Source organism: Hakea prostrata, chromosome 2 (genome assembly GCF_041222555.1).
Source record: "Hakea prostrata isolate BN-2017 chromosome 2, UWA_Hpros_2, whole genome shotgun sequence".
NCBI classification, from domain to species: Eukaryota; Viridiplantae; Streptophyta; class Magnoliopsida; order Proteales; family Proteaceae; genus Hakea; species Hakea prostrata.
The window spans coordinates 72446616-72466147 of NC_142601.1; the positions used below are offsets into that span (position 1 = coordinate 72446616).

At 39.2% G+C, this 19532-nt stretch overlaps 1 long non-coding RNA gene across 1 annotated transcript in view; it reads left to right on the forward strand.

The window, feature by feature from the left end:
• The window catches only part of LOC149026287 (uncharacterized), a 77656-nt gene extending 58665 nt beyond the window's left edge, over window positions 1–18991 (forward strand). The window contains exons 3-5 of the long non-coding RNA XR_016171829.1: window positions 13816–13857; window positions 14018–14655; window positions 18864–18991. This is a non-coding gene — a long non-coding RNA (uncharacterized LOC149026287). The remainder of the gene's footprint in view (window positions 1–13815; window positions 13858–14017; window positions 14656–18863) is intronic.
• Window positions 18992–19532: the final 541 nt, after the last annotated feature.

Genomic DNA, 19532 nt, shown 5'->3' on the forward strand with positions numbered 1-19532 from the left:
CCTGATCCATTGACAAAACCTTAATAGTTGTGTCGAGGAGTTATCCTATTTAACGAAAGCACTTTTGGGAAGATGCCTCTAATAGTGTGGATAAGGGAACGAATCTAGACGTAAAAGGAACAAAATCCCGTAGACATTAGGCACATGCGCAAGATCTCGTTGATAACAAAGTAGGTGACTCACACGGTATAAATATGGAGTCACACCCATAAGGTATGGAGAGAAAAAACTTATTTTTATTCTGAATCTTTTGAGCAAGCTTCTCTCGGTGCCTTCGTCTGATCCTCAACTGACTTAATCTTCCGAGGCAGCTTATTGACATTTTAGCCAGCTCTCTGCTGACTATTCAATTGTTGGATTAGCCTTCTAGACAGTTAGGACATTGGTCAAACTCAACAGTTTGGCGCTGTTTGTGGGAAACGACAAGTAATGGCAAGACGAGCAACCAGCCAGGGACCAAACAACACAAGTCACATCATCCAACAAAATCCTAGGACAGAAGTCCTTGGGCCAAATGACCACAATTTTTGAGAACTGGTTAACAGTGTCATTGCTCTGTTCGTGTTGAATCGGGAGTAAAATAATGTATAAAAGCCTTTTCGCTATCAGACAAGGCCAAGGAGAATCAACATGGGAGTACTTGAAGCTCTTCGATGAAGTGCCATGCCTACTCAATGCTAAGCACTCTGAAATCTTGATGTTGAAATTTCCACCCAGGTGACTAATGGAAAAAGCATGTGAGGTAAAAACCTCAAAATAGATGGGTATGCACACTCAATACTAAGCCGCTTGAAATTTTGATGTAGTTCCGGAATAAGGTCTCATGGTGGCTCAACAAACTTCACTTTAGGCCCGTAGACCGAGATGTGAACCAATATTGGCGAGTACATTAAGATTATGGTCATCACCTCCCAAGGAACGGAAGGCAGGTGCACCAATATGTCAAAAGCCCATGACTGTCCCGGAAAATCACCTCCCAAGGAACGTAAAAGGCTTAGATCTTTAAGCTCATGGAATCCGAAGAAAGGATCAGATTGGGAGAGAACGCCCATTTATGTTATATTTGGCCCGATTTGTAGGGGCAATGCATTTGCCCAGGAGGAGACGAAATGAATCTTGTCCAAAACCAATAACATTTACGGATAAAGATCTAAAAGGTTTCTTGGCCTCACATGATGATGCAATTCATCAGGTTCTTGTGGTTACTGGTCTTCATTTGACCTACTGTCATATAAAGGATTTCAATGGCTGAAACTTGAGGATGACATGATGATCGCTTACAGGGCGCACTTATACGGGTTCTCGACTGAGGCTAAAGTTGGTAAACGCACGTCTAACCTGGCCATTTCAAAACTGCTACGTTAACTACCTAACATAGAAGCGTAGGTCTCAAAGATTCATAAAAACATTGTCCAATGAGGCTCTCAATGATCAGGATAAAGAGAACTAGCAAAGGGCGAACCATTCAAGAAGTTAGAGTGGATTTTGCGACACCTTAACATTCTAGTTCGAGGGACGATGATAGGGTCTAAGCGGCCCAAATTTTTCCAGAAAGAATTAATGGATTCCTGCTGAGTAATTTCAACATTATAGCTTGGTCATCTTAGGATATACCCAAGATAGATAGAAGGGTACGAGAACAAAAACTATGGATACAAAATTCCATGTCATTCAAAAAGGCGAAACTTTTCTCTAAAAAAGCACGATAAAATTCGAGGGGACGTTGAGAGCTAGAACAATTGGTTTTTCTTGTGCCGATTGAATGCCCCACCTGGAAGTGGAGAATGTGCACACTATATAGGCCTCAATAAAGTGTGCCCAAAAGATTGCTACTCATTGTCTAGAATTGACCTCCACATTGATGCAACTATAGCTAATGAAGTGCTCTGCTTTATGGTTGCTTACTCAAGGTACAAGCTGATATTAATGAACCTAGATGACGAGAAGCACACTTCATTCATGACTTGCCTAGAAAGCCAATAGCTAATGAAGTGCTCTGCTTTATGGTCGCTTACTCAAGGTACAAGCTGATATTAATGAACCTAGATGACGAGAAGCACACTTCATTCATGACTTGCCTAGAAAGCCACTACTATCGAGTAATTCCATTTGGATTAAAGTATGCAGGAGCAACTTACCTAAGGGCATGAATAAAAGTTTTAGGGAGCAGATCGGGCGGAACATGGAAGTGGGTGTGGACGATATGCTCGTGGAAAAGACTCACTCGGTCAGAACATGTGGCAAACTTGTGTTTGATGTACTACAGACCTACCAAATGTGGTTAAATCCAAAAAAATGTGCGTTCGGGGTATCATTCAGGAAGTTTCTTGGTTTTATTGTTTTGTAAGGGGGTATCGTTTCGAAAAAAATTAAAGCCTTGGTTCAAATGCGGCCCTCTAAAACTATACGAGACATCCAATGCCTTACTGGAAGAGTAGCTGCATTGAATCGTGTCTTTGCCTGGGTAGATGAAAAATGCAATTCATTCTTTAATGCCCTCTAAACAATCGGGAAGTAAGGTGTGAATCTAGGGACGGACGAATGCCAATGGCCCTTTAAAAAGCTTAGAAAAGCACTTGGGAATCCCCTAGTGTATGCAAGGCAATTGTCGGAGGAGTTACTCATATATCTAGCAGTTTCCCAACTTGTCGTGGAACACGCTTTTGGTGAAGGATGGGGTGCCCCAGAAGCCGATCTACTACATAAGCCATACGCTTATTTATACATAGACAAGATATTTGAGGGTTGACAAGCAAGCGTTGGCCCTATTAATGGGCTCTTGGAAGTTGAGACCTTACTTCTAAGCGCACCCGATCGTGAAAATGTCTGATTTCTCTTTGAAGAGAATTTTCCACTTACCAGATGTTGCCAGGCGATTGGGCATCTAGTCGTTCAAGCTGAGCGAGTATTAGATCGATTTTAGGCTTTGACCGGCTATAGAGGCACAAGTACTTCTTGACTTTGTTGATGAAAGTAGTGTCCCTCTACTTGTAAATTAATAGACTCCAGTTTATGTCTGGATCCTCTATATAACGCCTCTAGTAATAACACGAGATATAGGGCATGATTAACTTTAAGAAGTCAGCTATGCTTTAAGATTCAACTTCAAGGCTTCAACTATTGAAGCCGAATATGAAGTGATATTGGCAAGTCCTCGAGGTTACCAAACATTAAAAGTTAAAGAGCTGGAGGTGAGAAGGGATTCATAGCCTGTGGTAAATCAAATCAGAGAATTTTGGTAGGTCCTTAAGGTTACCAAGTATTAAGAGTTAAGGAGGTGGAGGTGAGAACCGATTCACATTTAGTGGTAAATCAAACAATGGAGAAAATTAGGCTAAGGGGAATTAGGTGGCCATGTATCTATCAAAGGTGGAACAATACCGAGCCAATTTTGATCGTGTAGTTATGAAACAAATCCCTCGGAAATAAAATAAGGAAACAGAGACGTTATCTTCGTTAGCCTCCCCGAAATATAAAATGCTCGACTCAGGGGTATATATAAGGGGTGTCTTGCCCAAGTAAAGTTGGATGGACCCGATCCTTGAATCAGTCGGCAAGGATTACCATTCTAGATTACCAATTTTACAGGCGAACATTTTAGAAGCCACTTCTAAAATGTGTGGGACCCTCACATGCCTAGTATGCACTCGCTGAGGTCTGTGAGGGGATATGTGGAGCTCATATAAGCGGGAGAATGTTAGCACAAATGATTTTGAGGTCGAGACTCTATTGACCGACCATGCTGAAATGCAAGCAATGTCAAAATCATGTTCTAGTCCCAACTCCCAAGGGTCCCAATAGTACCATTGATTCCCATCTTAAGCGTGACCATGTTCGCATGTGGGGAATGGATATAAGTGGGTCGAGGCCAAGCCCGTAACAACTATTACTGAAAAGCATATGGATAAATTTTATGAAGGCAAGTTCATCTACTGGTTCGGAATCCCAAAGGTGCTAATAATAGATATTGATAAGCAATTTGAGGTAGCAGGATTCGGGATATTCTATACCAGATATCATATTTAGCATCGTTAGTCATCAGTAGCCTACCCACAAAGCAATAACAAAGTGGAATTGACAAACCGAGCGTTGTTAGAGGAATTACCAAGTCTTTTCTTTTCATACCGGACAGCAAGCCGAAACCCAACAGGCGAGACACCTTTTTGATTGACATTCAAAATTAAGGTGCTTACTCTGGTCAATGTCCTAACCGGGTAAAAAAGGTATCAGGACTATATCGAAGACTCAAACGAATAGGGACTGAGGGTCAACCTAGACTTTCTAGATCTGTGTAACATGGCATGCTACAAGAACCAAAGGTATCAAAAAAGAGTAAGGGGATATTACCACACCCAAGTCAAGAACCGGAGGTGCAGTTAGTGATCTTGTACAACAAAGTTCGGGTCTTCATATTTGAAAAATTAAGGAAACTTAAGCGCAACGTGGGAAGGGCTATATGTAGTCGACAAGGGAACAATGCCAAGAACGTAACGATTAAAAGATTCAGAGCCGGGAAGCATATTGATCGATCTATGAATTCAGTAAATTTGAAGTAGTACCAACAGAATTGTAAACATTCTCATTTGAAGTATATGTAAATTTGAGAGTTACTGTTCATGTTACTGTTCATGTGAACAATGCTTTTACTGTTCACGTGAACAGTAAAAACAGCTTTTACTGTTTACGTGAACAGTATTATGCTATTGTTTTGATTATATTTTCTATTTCTAAGTTGGGAATCTTGCTACATAAGTTTTGGAAGTTTTTAGAAAGCATAGTTTCTATTTTGGTGTTGTTTCTATTTTCAGAACTTTCTATTTTAGGAGTTAGGAAGTTACTAAAGCTGTAATATTTTGTTTCCTTCTTCTAGAGGACAATTATTTGTCTCTCAAGTTGTATTAGATTCATTAGAAGCTATAAATAAAAGTGCTCTATGATTCTAGACTCTTTAGCTAAGAATCACAAGTCTTTTCTACTGGTTCTTCATCTCTCTTCTTCTTCTTCTTCTTCTTCTCTCTTTTCTCTGTTCAAGTTCAACTGCTATTTTGATTGTTTAAAGCTTGTTTTCTAACATGGCATCAGAGCTTTTTTGAATAAAATAGTGTTGTTCTTAATATTCTCTTCTGAAATTCTTTTTTTTTTTTTTCTTTCTTCGCTTCCTTGGTGTGCAGCCACCTAATGCTATATATTATGGACTGTTAGATCAGATATTCATGTGAACTGATCTTCTCTACCTATTACCTTACTCTTACACGTTCCAGAACTTGAATACCTTTGTTACCTCTCTTTTTTCTCCTATTATGTTCTTAGGTTGCAGAATTTTTTTGTGTGTTCTTTCTACTTCAAGTTTTGGAAAACTGATTTGAGTGATATCTACCTCAGTTTAATGTCTTCACTTACACGTGACTCAATCATGAGTACGGCTAAATCAAAAGGATCTCAAGGAGATCATGTAAACGTTCAAATTACATCTATCAAGCTCAAAGGTAGTTCTAATTACTTTTTGTGGTCACAAGCGGTTCGGATACATACTTGCAAAAGGTAAGCTTAAGTTCATTGAGGATGAACCTCCTGCTGAGACTAACAAATCTTATTTTAGTTGGATCCAAGATGATGCAATCATTAAAATTTGGATGTGGAATAGTATGGAACCTGATAATGCCACGAATGTTATGTTCCATAAGACTGCAAAGGGAATATGGGATGATTTGCAAGAGACTTATTCCCAAGCTAAAAATATGACTCGGATTTTTAGTATTTATGAAAAACTATTTCAATTTCAGCAAGCTGACAAGTCTCTGCAGGATTATTACAACTCCTTCAAAGGCATGATGGAGGAGTTGAATGTCTTTCAACCTCTCACCACTGATATAGAGAAGCTTAAGGCCCAACGGAATGAATTTTTTGTGTTTAAGTTTCTTGCAGGATTGAACCCTGAACTGAAATCTGTCAAAGGACATCTTCTTGCTGGTGAGCATGTCCCTAATCTTAGTGAAGCATATTCTAGACTTCAACGTATTGCCTTGCCTGAAGGGAGTTCTCCAAAAAAATATTCTAAAGGAGAAAATTCAGCCTTCACTACCTCTTATGGAAGGGGACGTGGTCGTGGTCGTGGTTCAGGGGGAGTTAGTAGGTCTTCTGGAGGTCGTGGTGTTCAACTGTCTGATAAGACATCTCGACTTTGTACTCATTGCGGTAAAACTGGGCACTTAGTGGAAGCTTATTGGGCCAAACATGGAAAACCAGAGTGGGCCAAGCACCTTGCCAATCATGCCGTTTCTAATGGTGGTACTAATACTGTTGCAAACTACGATAGTGGTTTTGGTTCTTCAGGGGACTTGTCTAAGACTCTAAGAGATGATGTAAGCCAAATCCTTCACCGATTACAAAATATTGAAACTAGCGCTTCCACATCCACTAGTACTTCTGCTGCCACACTTTCTCATGCAGGTAACACAGCACTTCTCACTTCTACTCCCACCCCTTGGATCATCGATTCAGGGGCCTCTTCCCATATGACTAGTAAGTCATCACTTTTTAGCTCTTTTTCTAAATCTACCACTAAAAATTCTGTTGTCATAGCTAATGGGACTTCCACACCTATTCTAGGCTCTGGAAGTGTTTCTCCTACACCTTCTCTTACTTTATCATCCGTACTTCATGTTGCTAACTTTCCTTTTAACTTATTATCTCGTTAGTCAATTAACTAAAGCACTAAACCGCTTCCGTGACTTTTACTCCCACTTATTGTGTTTTCCAAGACCTTCACACGAGGAAGACGATTGGTGGAGGGTGTGAAAGGAACGGACTCTACTATCTGGACTATGCTACCCCTATTGCGGCTCTTTCTGATGATTGTGTAGATGCTCTCCAGTGGCACTGTCGTTTAGGCCATCTGTCTTTACCTAGATTAAAAATTTTATTTCCTTCTTTTAAATCAATGTCTAGATTAAATTGTGAAGCGTGTGAGTTAGGGAAGCCTCATCGTGCCACCTATCCTCCACGCTCTATCTCTCGTAGTGAGTCCTTATTTTCTCTTGTTCATTCCGATATTTGGGGCCCTTGTAGAATTAGTAATAGGCATGTTTTCGATATTTTGTTACTTTTGCGGACGATTTCTCCCGTCTTACATGGTTGTATCTTTTAAAGGATCGGACAGAGTTCTTAACTACATTTAAAAGTTTTATTCATGAAATTCGGACTCAATTTTCTCTTCCTATTAAAATTTTTCGGTCTGATAATGCTTTAGAATATGTGCAACATGATATATCTAACTTGTGTGATTCTCTTAGAATGATTCATCAAACCAGTTGTTCATTCACTCCCCAACAAAATGGAGTGGCTGAATGCAAAAATCGTCACCTCTTGGAGGTTGCACGCGCTATTTTGATTCAGATGAATGTTCCAAATAGCTACTGGTGTGATGCAATTTTGACTGCTGGTCATTTAATTAACCGCATTCCTGTGCCTTTGCTTTCTGAAAAATCTCCTTTTTCAATTGTTTTTCCCAATAGAGAACCGTTTTCAGTTCCACCCAAAATTTTTGGTTGTGTGTGTTTTGTTCACGTACCACATCCTTTGGATAAACTTTCCCCCCGTTCTATTAAGTGTATTTTTCCTGGGTACTCACGCACTCAAAAAGGTTTTCACTGTTATGATCCGGTTCTTCGCAAACAATTTACAAGTGCGGATGTGACCTTTTTTGAAGACACTCCTTATTATCTAAGTCAATCTATGTCTGTTGAAAATTGTGTTTTGGATGATACTCCTCCTATTCCCTCTTTAGTTCCTTCCACTAGCAATGTTCCTCTACGGGTTTATCGGAAGACATAAGTTGCCAGAACATATTGTGGATAGTAGAGTTCCTCCTAACAATATTAGCGGCGGCTCTCCTTTAGTGGAGCCTGAAGCTGGCCCTACGGATGTTCCTTCTTCATCCTCTCCACCGGATTCTTCTAGTGGAGATCCCACTCTGCCTTCAGATGACTTACCAATTGCTTTAAGGAAAGGTACTCGTACTTGCACTTTACACTCTAACATTGTTTATCCTGTTTCCAATTTTGTTTCTACCTCTCATCTCCCTCCTAGCTTTCGTTGCCTTGCTTTGTCTATGTCTGTCGTTCATATTCCAACCCATCATACTGAAGCTCTTAAAATTCCTGGCTGGAAAGCCGCTATGGATGTGGAAATGGATGCTTTACATTCTCGTCATACATGGTCTTTAGTCAACTTACCTCCTGGGAAAGATGTGGTCCGCTGTCGGTGGGTGTATACTATTAAGTACCATTCTGATGGTACGGTTGAAAGGCTTAAGGCCCGCTTGGTGGCTAAGGGCTATACACAAACATATGGTGTAGATTATTTTGAGACTTTTTCTCCTGTGGCAAGACTTAATTCTGTCCGTGTCTTGATATCTTTGGCTGTGAATTACGATTGGACTCTTTTTTCAGCTTGACATAAAAAATGCATTCTTATAAGGTGATCTTCATGAAGAAGTTTATATGGAGCAACCTCCCGGATATGTTGCTCAGGGGGAGGACAGTGTTCGTGTTTGCAGGCTAAATAAAGCGATTTATGGACTCAAACAGTCTCCACGGGCTTGGTTTGAGAAATTTAGCAAGACTGTGGAGTCTTTTGGTTTTGTACAGTGTTATTCTGATCACTCTATGTTTGTTAGACGGCAAGCTGATTGTGTTGTCATTATGGCAGTTTATGTTGATGATATTGTCCTTTCAGGCAATGATGTTGATGCAATCCATACAGTTAAGGCACACTTACAAAAATCTTTCCAAACCAAAGATTTAGGTGATCTACAATATTTCTTGGGGATTGAAGTGATCCGCAGTAAAAAAGGAGAAAGTATGTGTTAGATCTTTTGACTGAGACTGGCATGCTTGCTTCTAAACCTAGCGACATTCCCATGGATACTCATTTGAAGTTAGGACGTGATGATGGTGACTTGTTAGATAATGTCCATCGTTACAGGAGTCTTATTGGGAAACTTATTTATCTTACTGTTACTCGTCCTGATATTTCTTATTCTGTTGGTGTGTTGAGTCAGTTTATGCAGTCTCCTAGAAAGGCTCATTGGGATGCAGCGATGAGAGTGCTTTGGTACTTCAAGAGTGTGCCCGGAAAAGGGCTCATCTATCGACCAAATCGGAGTGTGGACTTGGTTGCCTTTTCTGATGCAGATTGGGCTAGATCCATCATTGATCGCCGGTCAACCACAGGTTATTGTACTTTTCTTGGTGGAAATCTTGTGACTTGGAAGAGTAAGAAACAGTCCACCATTGCTCGATCTAGTGCTGAAGCTGAGTATAGGGCTATGGCCCACACCGCTGTTGAATTGATGTGGCTTCGTTCATTGTTAGAGGAAATAGGATTTCCAGTTTCTACCCCTATGAAAATGTTTTGTGATAATCAGGCAGCCACTTACATTGCTAGTAATCCAGTGTTCCATGAGAGAACGAAGCATATAGAGGTAGACTGTCACTTTGTGCGTGATGCAGTAAAGAAGAAGCTTATAGCAACTCCTTTTGTGAGCTCTACCGACCAACTAGCTGATTTGTTAACCAAAGCTCTGCTCGGACCAAGTTTTCGTCTATCTCGTTGCAAGCTGGGCATGGGAGATTTGTATGCTCCGGCCTGAGGGGGAGTGTTGAAGTATATGTAAATTTGAGAGTTACTCTTCACGTTACTGTTCATGTGAACAGTGTTTTTACTGTTCACGTGAACAGTAAAAAGAACAGTATTATGCTATTGTTTTGATTATATTTTCTATTTCTAAGTTGGGAATCTTGCTACATAAGTTTTGGAAGTTTTTAGAAAGCATAGTTTCTATTTTGGTGTTGTTTCTATTTTCAGAACTTCCTATTTTAGGAGTTAGGAAGTTACTAAAGCTGTAATATTTTGTTTCCTTCTTCTAGAGGACAATTACTTGTCTCTCAAGTTGTATTAGATTCATTAGAAGCTATAAATAAAAGTGCTCTGTGATTCTAGACTCTTTAGCTAAGAATCATAGGTCTTTTCTACTGGTTCTTCATCTCTCTTCTCTTCTTCTTCTTCTTCTCTTTTTTCTCTGTTCAAGTTCAACTGCTATTTTGATTGTTTAAAGCTTGTTTTCTAACACATTCAATTACTTCCGTAAAACTTCTTTGTGACCTATTAAATTATGAGCATAACACCTCGTATAAATGATGCGTCTAAACATGAACCTAGTCATTCTTGGCACCTCATACGGGGACTGCTCCAACATGGAGCCGGATCAACTATGTAAAGCATTGCAAAACCACCGAAATATCAACAATCATTCAAGGTTTGGGCTGGGTTAACGAGAATCCGATCGGGGAAGTGCTATAAGAGGCTTAGAACCTTTGGCACCATATCAAAGAAAACTTCCAATCAACGTGCCAATCTATTAGAAGGGCCTTTCGAGAGGACCTTTGCTTGCAATAGACCTACCAAACCTGAAGCGGAGCATATGACCAAGTCTCATGGGAAACTTTCCGAATGGTAACCCATGTCTAACGGTATCTCAACTTTTTTTAATATTAACTTGCTTAAAAACATTGACGGCAACAGATGTTTTCTAAAGGTTGGGTGGTAACTCAGATACGAGTATAGGAACTTTCGTTCAAGGCTAGGGTAAGAAGAATATCTACACAAGAATACAGGAAAGCATTAAGCGAAGTCGGTTCATAAGGTTAAAGGTTAGCTCACGACAGTGTTGTACAAAATGAAACAAATTTTCCATTTCCAAAATTTTCGAGATCAAACCCCAGAGATACGAAGGTGGCTCGGAAAAGAACAAAATTTCCCGAGCAAATGAAATTTGGAACTTGTTCTTGTAATTGAACGATGGCATCAACAGAATTAGGAGCTTCTTTTTCGGCGCTGACTTCATCGAGACTCCTCTCATCCTCAACCTCGGGTTCGGAGTAGAGTTGTGTGCTACAAGTACTTCTTTGTGTGTTGCTGGGGGTTCGGTGAATTCCATGAGGTTGGCAGTTGGTATGAAAGGAAGCTCAAGTAAACCCTCTAGACGAGGCATTTTGCGGTTTCTCAAGCTAAGGAGTTTTGAAATATTCCTTCGTTACCTTCCTCTGCACTTCCCCGTACGGTGGAACGGCAAAGGGAGTGCTACTCAATGTCTCAATCGACTCTTCCAAGGACTTCTTTTTCTCCTCCAACTTATTGAGGATGGTTGTAGTTTTATCAACCTCTGTCTTTCCTTTCCCGAGCTTCTTCTCCAGAGATTTGGCTTTCTTCCTTTTATTTGTTCCGACTTGGCTTTAAGGTACCCTTCTTAGCTTTTAAAGCCTCCACCTCTTTTTTAGGATCTTCTAGATTGATTGATTTCATGGACATCCCAAGAATCCCCCTCAACCTGGTTGATTTCCTAAACAATCTCCAACTCCTTGGGATAAAGTTCAAACTATGTTCATCCCCTCAAGGTCTTCTTTCGTCCTCTTTTGAAAGTCAGTAATGAGAGGTTCGCTGGAAAGAGGACAACAAAATAGGAAAATTTCCCTCCACTTCTTGGTGGTGGACGGGATGGTCTCATGTTCAATAAAGTTACCCTGGAGGTCTAGCTTCCAAGACGGCCGCTTGGCTAGGTAATACAAACCCTTTTGGGGGTGGGGGTGGAGCATAAAGAATTGTGAAATAAGCGGAAGTTCGGGATAACAACCAGGTTATAACAAAAGCTGTCGAACCCTATCATGTTGAGCCAACTGTTTCGGGCTAAGTTGGCCAAGACAATGAACAACTTCAACAAAAAGAGTGGAATGGGAGGCGTAAAAATATACAATGAAAAATCCCTCGAGGGGATCGTTGGCTCTCTCTTCCTTTCTCAGGAGCCAAATCCCCCGCGAGAAAATTGAAGTACCTCAAGAATCGGTTTGGTCCTTAGAAGTCAGAGAGCACAGGTAGAAATCTAGGCTCGGGGAATTTTGCATATATTCAATGTGCATAGGTGTACGTTGTTCTGCATCTGTTCAGCTCCGGGCGGTGGCCTTCAATTTATTCTTATTAGGCTTAAAAGGGAAAGGACTTCGAAAGCCCCTCAGGAGTTGGAACAGGGGGTAATAGAAGAAGTTTTGCACTTGGAAGATTGTGAAGGGACATATGAATTAGGAAGGTCGGATTGTTTGGGAGAATCAGGGTAGAGGAAGATCCCAGTTGGTTCTCATGCTGGGCATGGCACCTCGGCAGAAGATTGCTTGTCCTCACTTGCATAACCCTCCTAGATGGATTTTGTCTTCTTTTTTGGATTGTTAGGATGATCAAACTTAACTAGGCTTCTTAACCATGATATAAAAATAAATAAATAAATAAATAAATAAGGGAAGAATTTAGAGGTCGGGAGGGAGCATGGGCAATCAATAGAAGAGAAAGATCTGGAATCGGTAAGAATAGACAACTTTTTATGTTTGCTATGCATGCACTCCCATGTTTTTGGGGAGATGTGGACCTTACTGCAGCTTATTTTATTGATTGAATACCCTCCCATGTTTTGCAACAACGCCACCGCTTTGGAGTTCTTCTAGGGACAATTGCCTTATAACGGGTGAAGCCTAGAGCAGTTCGATGTGTAAAATGCTTTCCTCTATAGAGAACTTCAACTGGAGGTGTTTTTTTGATGTGCCAGTTGGGTATGCTACCATCGAGGCTCTTGGGAAAGTGTGTAGGCTGAAGAGAGCTTTGTACAGGCTAAGCCGTCGCCTAGGTCTTTGTTTGGAAGATTTCATGAGGCCACGATTTCTAATGGCTACAAGCAAAGTAATGTTGATTATACGCTATTCATTAAGAAAGAAAATTCATGTACCACGATAGTTCTAGTCTAAGTGGATGACATTGTACTCAAAGGGAGCAATGAGGATGAGATTGCAGCTCTGAAGAAATTTTTAGGTTCCGAATTTATGATCAAGGACATGGTGAAGCTTAGATACTTCCTCGAGCTGGAATTTGCATATTTGGCCAATGGTATTTCCCTCTCTTGAAGAAAGTTTACTCTAGACATACTGGAAGAAGACTTGAATGTTAGGATGTATGCCAGAAGAAACTTCTATTTCCTAACTTACACTTGTAGACAAAAGAAGGAGATTTGGCCAATGGTATTACCCTTTCTCAAGAAAGCATACTCTAGAACTAGTGGTAGAGACTAGAATGTTAGGATTTAAGCCAGGAAAAACTCCTATTGAACCTAACCTACACTTGATGGCAAAAGTAGGAGAACCATTACAAAACTAAGTTATGAAAAGTTAGTAGGGAACTTGATCTGTTTGTCTCGTACTAGATTAGACATCACATTTGCAGTCAATTTTCTTAGCCAGTATATGGGTCTCTACTCCTCACACTTGGGATGCATAATATCGTATCTTAAGGTATTTGAAGGCTACTCTAGGAAAAGGAAATCTAATTTCAGCTCATGAACACTTGAAAATTGTGGCATACACAGATGCAGACTAGGCAGGGTGTCTAGATGATAGGAGATCTACCTTTGGATATTGTATGTCTTGTGAGGAGAAATCTATTTGAGGAGATCTGGACTATTGGTTGATTTGGGTAGATATAGTTTCCTATTATGTTCTTTCCTTATTGAGGGTAGATTGCTAGGATATTTCTAGATATTATTTTTCTTGTAAGATTCCCACATTGTGAAGATTTCGTTTGTTGTGTATTTGATAAATCTTATGTATAAATAAAGCTCCTTCCCGCATTGTGCTTCACAAATAACACCCACCAACTAACATTAATGCACCTTGGTATGTTGTCTATTTGCTTTCTGATTTTTCTATTGGCTTGGTGTAGGACATGGAATTCATAGAGACTGAGCGTGAGTGCTCTGATAAGGTTTGTGTCTCAACAATTCCTGGCTGTCTTACTTTCAATTTTTCTGTCTATTACACTGTTTGAATCTTTTCATTCTTTGGGTAGACCGGTGGATCTTTTTTTTTTTTCTTCTTTCTGGCTGGCATGAAGTTTATTGATTGATTAGCTGTCATCTGTGCAGATGTTTTTCTTCATCTACAAGTCCATTGCACTTGTCATGGTATTAACGAAATCTGGTCCTTGGCTCCTGGGATGAAAACCTTGTTTCAAATGAACACCTATTGCCGAGTTTGGCTGACTCTTATGAGGTTGGTATAGGTAGACTGTGAACCATTATTTGCTGTGTCAATTCGTTGATTTGACTTCTGAGTGACCTATCCAACTAATATGTCACTCGGAGATAAAGTGAATATTGTTGGCTAAAATTCATAACAGCATGATGCCCCAGAAAGCAAAATTAGGAAGAGCAAGGACTGAAATTGGAAGCTTACCATGTAAGTTAAACCATTCACAAGAACTCTGATCAAACTTTGGTCAAGAAATGCTTGTATGTAGGGGAAGCACTTGCTGCACTGTGAGATTTATGTCCTACAGACCAAAATTTAAATCAGCAGGGCTTCAAAGTGAGATCAAGTACTGGCCTGATGATACCGAACTTAGGCTGCAATTATGATGGTCAGAGTATCAGCTGTTGGTGTCTCAGAGTCAGAGAGTAGTGTATGCTGGTGAAGCAATTGGATGAAGATGGGATAGAGAGGTGTATCTAATGCAAGAGGAATGGTGTGGAATTCTTGAGAACCCAGGATCCCTGGGCACCAGGTTAAGTTCTCCGGTTGGGGGGGGGGGGGGGGGGGCCCCGGGCCAAGTTCTTTGTTGAAGATTATGCTTTGTCTCTTGTTTGTAAAGTGTGTTTGTAACAAAAAAATTTTGATAGAGAGAGGGGCTTGTGTTTGTTTCAATTAGATTGCCAGATAAAGTATTAAGAACAATTAGATTGAAGCTGATCATATTACCTTTCTTTTGTGGCACACATGGCTTGCACGGTGTCATTTGATTTTGCAACATAAAGAATCTCATCCAAGTTGGGTTATGCAGAAGGCACATAAAGATGCTTTGGATTTTTCGGCTGCAAAGAGAACAAAATGCACCGTCTCATCTGCCTAATGCATTTTGTCTATTAAGTGACCTACCGAATAGTTCAGCTCCAATTGATTTTGAAGTGGTAATTTCATGTGACGCAAGCTTCCATTCAGATCTGGGATGTGGAGGGTTAGGTTACTATCTGTCAACCCCAAGTGGAGTGTTCATCTGTGTTCAAGATTGTAGTTACTGTTTTTATTGGCCAAATGATAAATTTGTCCAACAAGATGAATAGATTGTTTGACCAATCTTGTCAACGAAAGAAAAGAATTGATAATTTAGGATTCTCACAGGTTGGTGCACCTGTGATTGTTAATTTTTCTGATCAAAATTATTTGTATACAAAAATTGTTTCTTACTGTTACTCACCAAAATGCCAACCCCCACACCCAAAGGAAAAATAATAAAAGACGAATGCCTTCTAGCATAAAAGTTTGTTAAATGCTTTTTCCTTTATATCAATGATGTGCCACTTTGCTAGTGGGTCCGTAGCAATGTTCACATAAGGTCCGTAGCAATGTTCAATGACGTGCCATCTTACGTATAATTCTTTTTATTTGGATAATGTGATGGCGAATGACCCTTTTTGTAGTTTATACTCATGGTATTCATCTCCTTGTAATTGTACTCATGCTTTGACAAGAGGTTTCAAACTTAATTATATTTCTGTTGTTGTGCTATGTATCCTATAGGGTTGGAGGTTGGGTCTCCACCTTGAGATTCATCTTCATTGATTTTATAAATGATTTCAATCATAATTATACTCCTTCCTTTATGATTATTTATAAAGTTGTGGGTGGGTCTTGTTCTTATGATTAGTCATCTTAAATTTTGGTAGATGATTTTTGTCATAATTTATACCTTTCCTTGTGACTGTACTTCTCCTATAAGGTTGAGGGTGCGTCTTCAGCTTGTGATTTTCCCTCTCAATTTTGATTTCATTGATAATTCTATTCCTGTCTCGTGATTGTACTATCCTATAAACTCAAGGGATCTTCTCCTCTTTGAGAGTTGACCTCTTAATTTGTAACACTTGATTTCAATCGAAATTATATTCCTGGCCTTGTGGTTGTACTTATTTTTTGCGATTGGTGGTGGATCATCAGCTTTTGAATCACCCTTCTCAATTTTGATACCTGATTACAGTCATAATTCTGTTTTTGTGCTTTTGCTTATACTGGAAGACTGAGACAAGCAGCTTCAATCGACTCTCAAGCACCAGATGAACACGAGACTTTGTAACACCCATTTGACTCGAACTGGGTCAGAATTAAGGTCTTCAGTCCTCTAACGATCGTATTCAATTTGTGAAAGTACCAGGTCCTTGGGACAAGATCTACGAAGGAATGATTGGTTGTGCTTATGCTTTGACACTTGGTTTCAAACTTAATTATATTTCTGTTGTGCTACTTATCCTATAGGGTTGGAGGTTAGGTCTCCACCTTGAGATTCATCTTCATTGATTTTTGTAAATGATTTCAATCATAATTCTATTCCTTCTCTTATGATTATTTATAAAGTTGTGGGTGGGTCTTGTTCTTGTGATTAGTCATCTTGAATTTTGGCAGATGATTTTTGTCATAATTTATGCCTTTCCTTGTGATTGTAATTCTACTATAAGGTTGAGGGTGCATCTCCAGCTTGTGATTTTACCTCTCAATTTTGATTTCATTGATAATTCTATTCTTGTCTCGTGATTGTACTATCCTATATGCTCAAGGGATTTTCTCCTCTTTGAGAGTTGCCTTCTTAATTTGTAACACTTGATTTTCAATTGAAATTTATCCTTGCCTTGTGATTGTACTTATTTTATGTGATTGGTGGTGGATCATCAACTTTTGAATCACCCTTCTCAATTTTGATACCTGATTACAATCATAATTCCTTGCCATTAATTTCAATGATAATTCTATTCCTGCCCTCGTGATTCTACTATCCTATAAAGTTTGGGGTGCTTCTCCCCATTGAAAGTTGCCCTCCTCGATTTTAACACTTGATTTCAATTGAAATTATCTTTGTGGCTAGATGATTGTACTTATTCTATTCGGTTGAAGGTTGATGTCCACCTTGAGTGTTGCCCTTCTCGATTTTGGTACTTGATTCCAATTATAACTATATTGCGATGCTTATGATTGTGTTATTTAATAAGGTTGAGGTGTGTCTCCTGTTTGTGATTTGCCCTTCATAATTTTGATGGCTCTTACATTTATAATTGTACTTATCCTATATGATTTAAGGGGTTATCTCCACATTGAGATTCTTTTGCCTCGATTTTGACACTTGATTTCAAACATAATTTTATCTCTGATGCAATGATGATACTTACCATGTAAGGTTAGAGAGTTCATTTCCACCTTGTGATTCATCTTCATTGATTTTGACAAAGAATTTCATTCAAGATTCTATTCTTACCCTCGTGATTATACATATAAGGTTGAGGGTGCTTCTCTACCTTGTGAGTTACCCTACTCGATTTTAATACTTGATTTCAATCGGAATTATATTCCTAGCCTTGTGATTGTACTTATTCTACACGATTGAAGGTGGATCTCCGCCTTGCATGTTGCCCTCCTTGATTTTGATACTTGATTTCAATTATATTTGTGTTGTTGTGCTTATGATTATATTATTCAATATGATTGAGAATGTGTATGCGCCTTATGATTCGGCATCCTCAATTTTGATACCTAATTTCAGTTATAATTCTGTTCCTGTCCTTGTGCTTATACTCATCATTTGAGTTTGGCGGTGCGTTCCATTCCTGGCTTTTAATGGTGAAGCCAACTTCTAGCAGCTACCATGTCTTTCTTTTGATGATTACCATCCGACAAGAATGATTATCCATTCTCTAAGCCTGATAGTAATGGGAGAAAAGTCCATTGCTTAGGGTTAGCTCTATTGTATGGTTGATGGGTTGCAGTGGGGTGAGGTAGGTGGATTTGCAAGTGAATGAAGAAGAAATGGAAAGGGTTCATTAACGTTGGCTCTTTATATGCAACTGTATTTCGGTCATAATAGTCGACACCCCCCCCCCCCCCCCCCCCCCCCCCCAAAAAAAAAAAAAAAAGGAAATCGGGAAAAAAATAATAACCTAACACTATTAAGTTTAGTGGATACATGTGCAATTGTAAGAAACAAAGGGTGGTTTTGTGGAGTTGTTAGAAAGGTGGGAGATGTTTGATATTTCACATGTAATTGAATGATGTGATATGTTGAATTGCTGTCGGTGATTTAATGTTGGAATTTTGTATTTGTTTATTGTTAGGGATGGAAATTTCCTCTTTTAAGTATTTGGATGCATATTTTAAAATCTTGTATTTTTCGATCATGCATGGGTATTTGGTTATTTGTGTGTAGGAGTGGTTATCTGATTTTTCGTATGTTTAGGTAGGGATTTTGGAATTTTGTACACTATGATCATCTAGCACTAATTGCAAACCAATCTTGCAATTGTTTTGAAATTGGTACCAGTTCTAAGATTTTGAATCGGTTAGCTTAATGAGACAATTACAGATTTGACCTCTAGGTCCAAAACCAATTTGAATCCTTGTAGATTTACTCGTAAACAATGATCTTTTGAACATAATGAAAACTTGAGACTATGATCTCAATGGATTTTATGTTGGGCTTCACACTCCTTTAATGTCTTTAGATGATTTTTCATCTTATTATTCCTTCTCTGCAACTGATTAAGATTTTTCTCATTTGTGTTCTTATTACCCTTGATTCATCATGTATCAAATTCGTATGCTGATGGGTTATCTCTTGTGCAAATCAAGTTTTGTTTGCTGAAAATCTGTGTTCATAGTAATCTTGTATACTTTGGATTGTTTGATTAACATTTTTTTGTGTCATAGAGGTTAACTGATTTGCTATTAGTTTGACAGATCTGAGTTAGGAATGGCAACTTTTGAACTCTATCGTCAATCGACTATTGGCATGTGCTTGACCGAAACATTAGACGAGATGGTCTCAAATGGGACTCTTAACCCCGAGCTTGCCATTAAAGTTCTCCTCCAATTTGACAAGGTAGGACAATTTTCGGATTTTTCATCATCTGACTACTCTGGTTAGAATTTCGACATTTTCTCTTGTTTATTTTTTTGTGAATATTAGTCTATGATCAAGCTTTGGAGACTCAAGTCAAGAGCAAAGTCTCAATTAAGGTATGCTTTCACAATATAATATATTGCTACCGACTTCCCCTCGCGCCGCCTGGGTCTCCGGAAAAGAAGGGTAAAAAATTGGAAGATTAGCATTTAGGGCTTTCGTGAATCGTGCCATGGCTCACAAAGCCTCATTATACATTTTCTTCCATCTGCAATATGAAGTAAAATTGTTCGCTTGCATTTATGAGATCATGGTTCTTCTCCAAAAAAAGTTGTTTGTAATCAGAGGAGAAAGAGTGGTGTCAGTCAAAACAATTTACTCTAGCTGAAGCATCGTGTTTTGTCATAATGACTACTTTTCATTCTTTTGGGTCTAGGCTTCCTGTCTAGTATGAGATTAATCTCTAGGTTCAATCTTATGTGCTATCTCGATCAGTTGCCATGAAC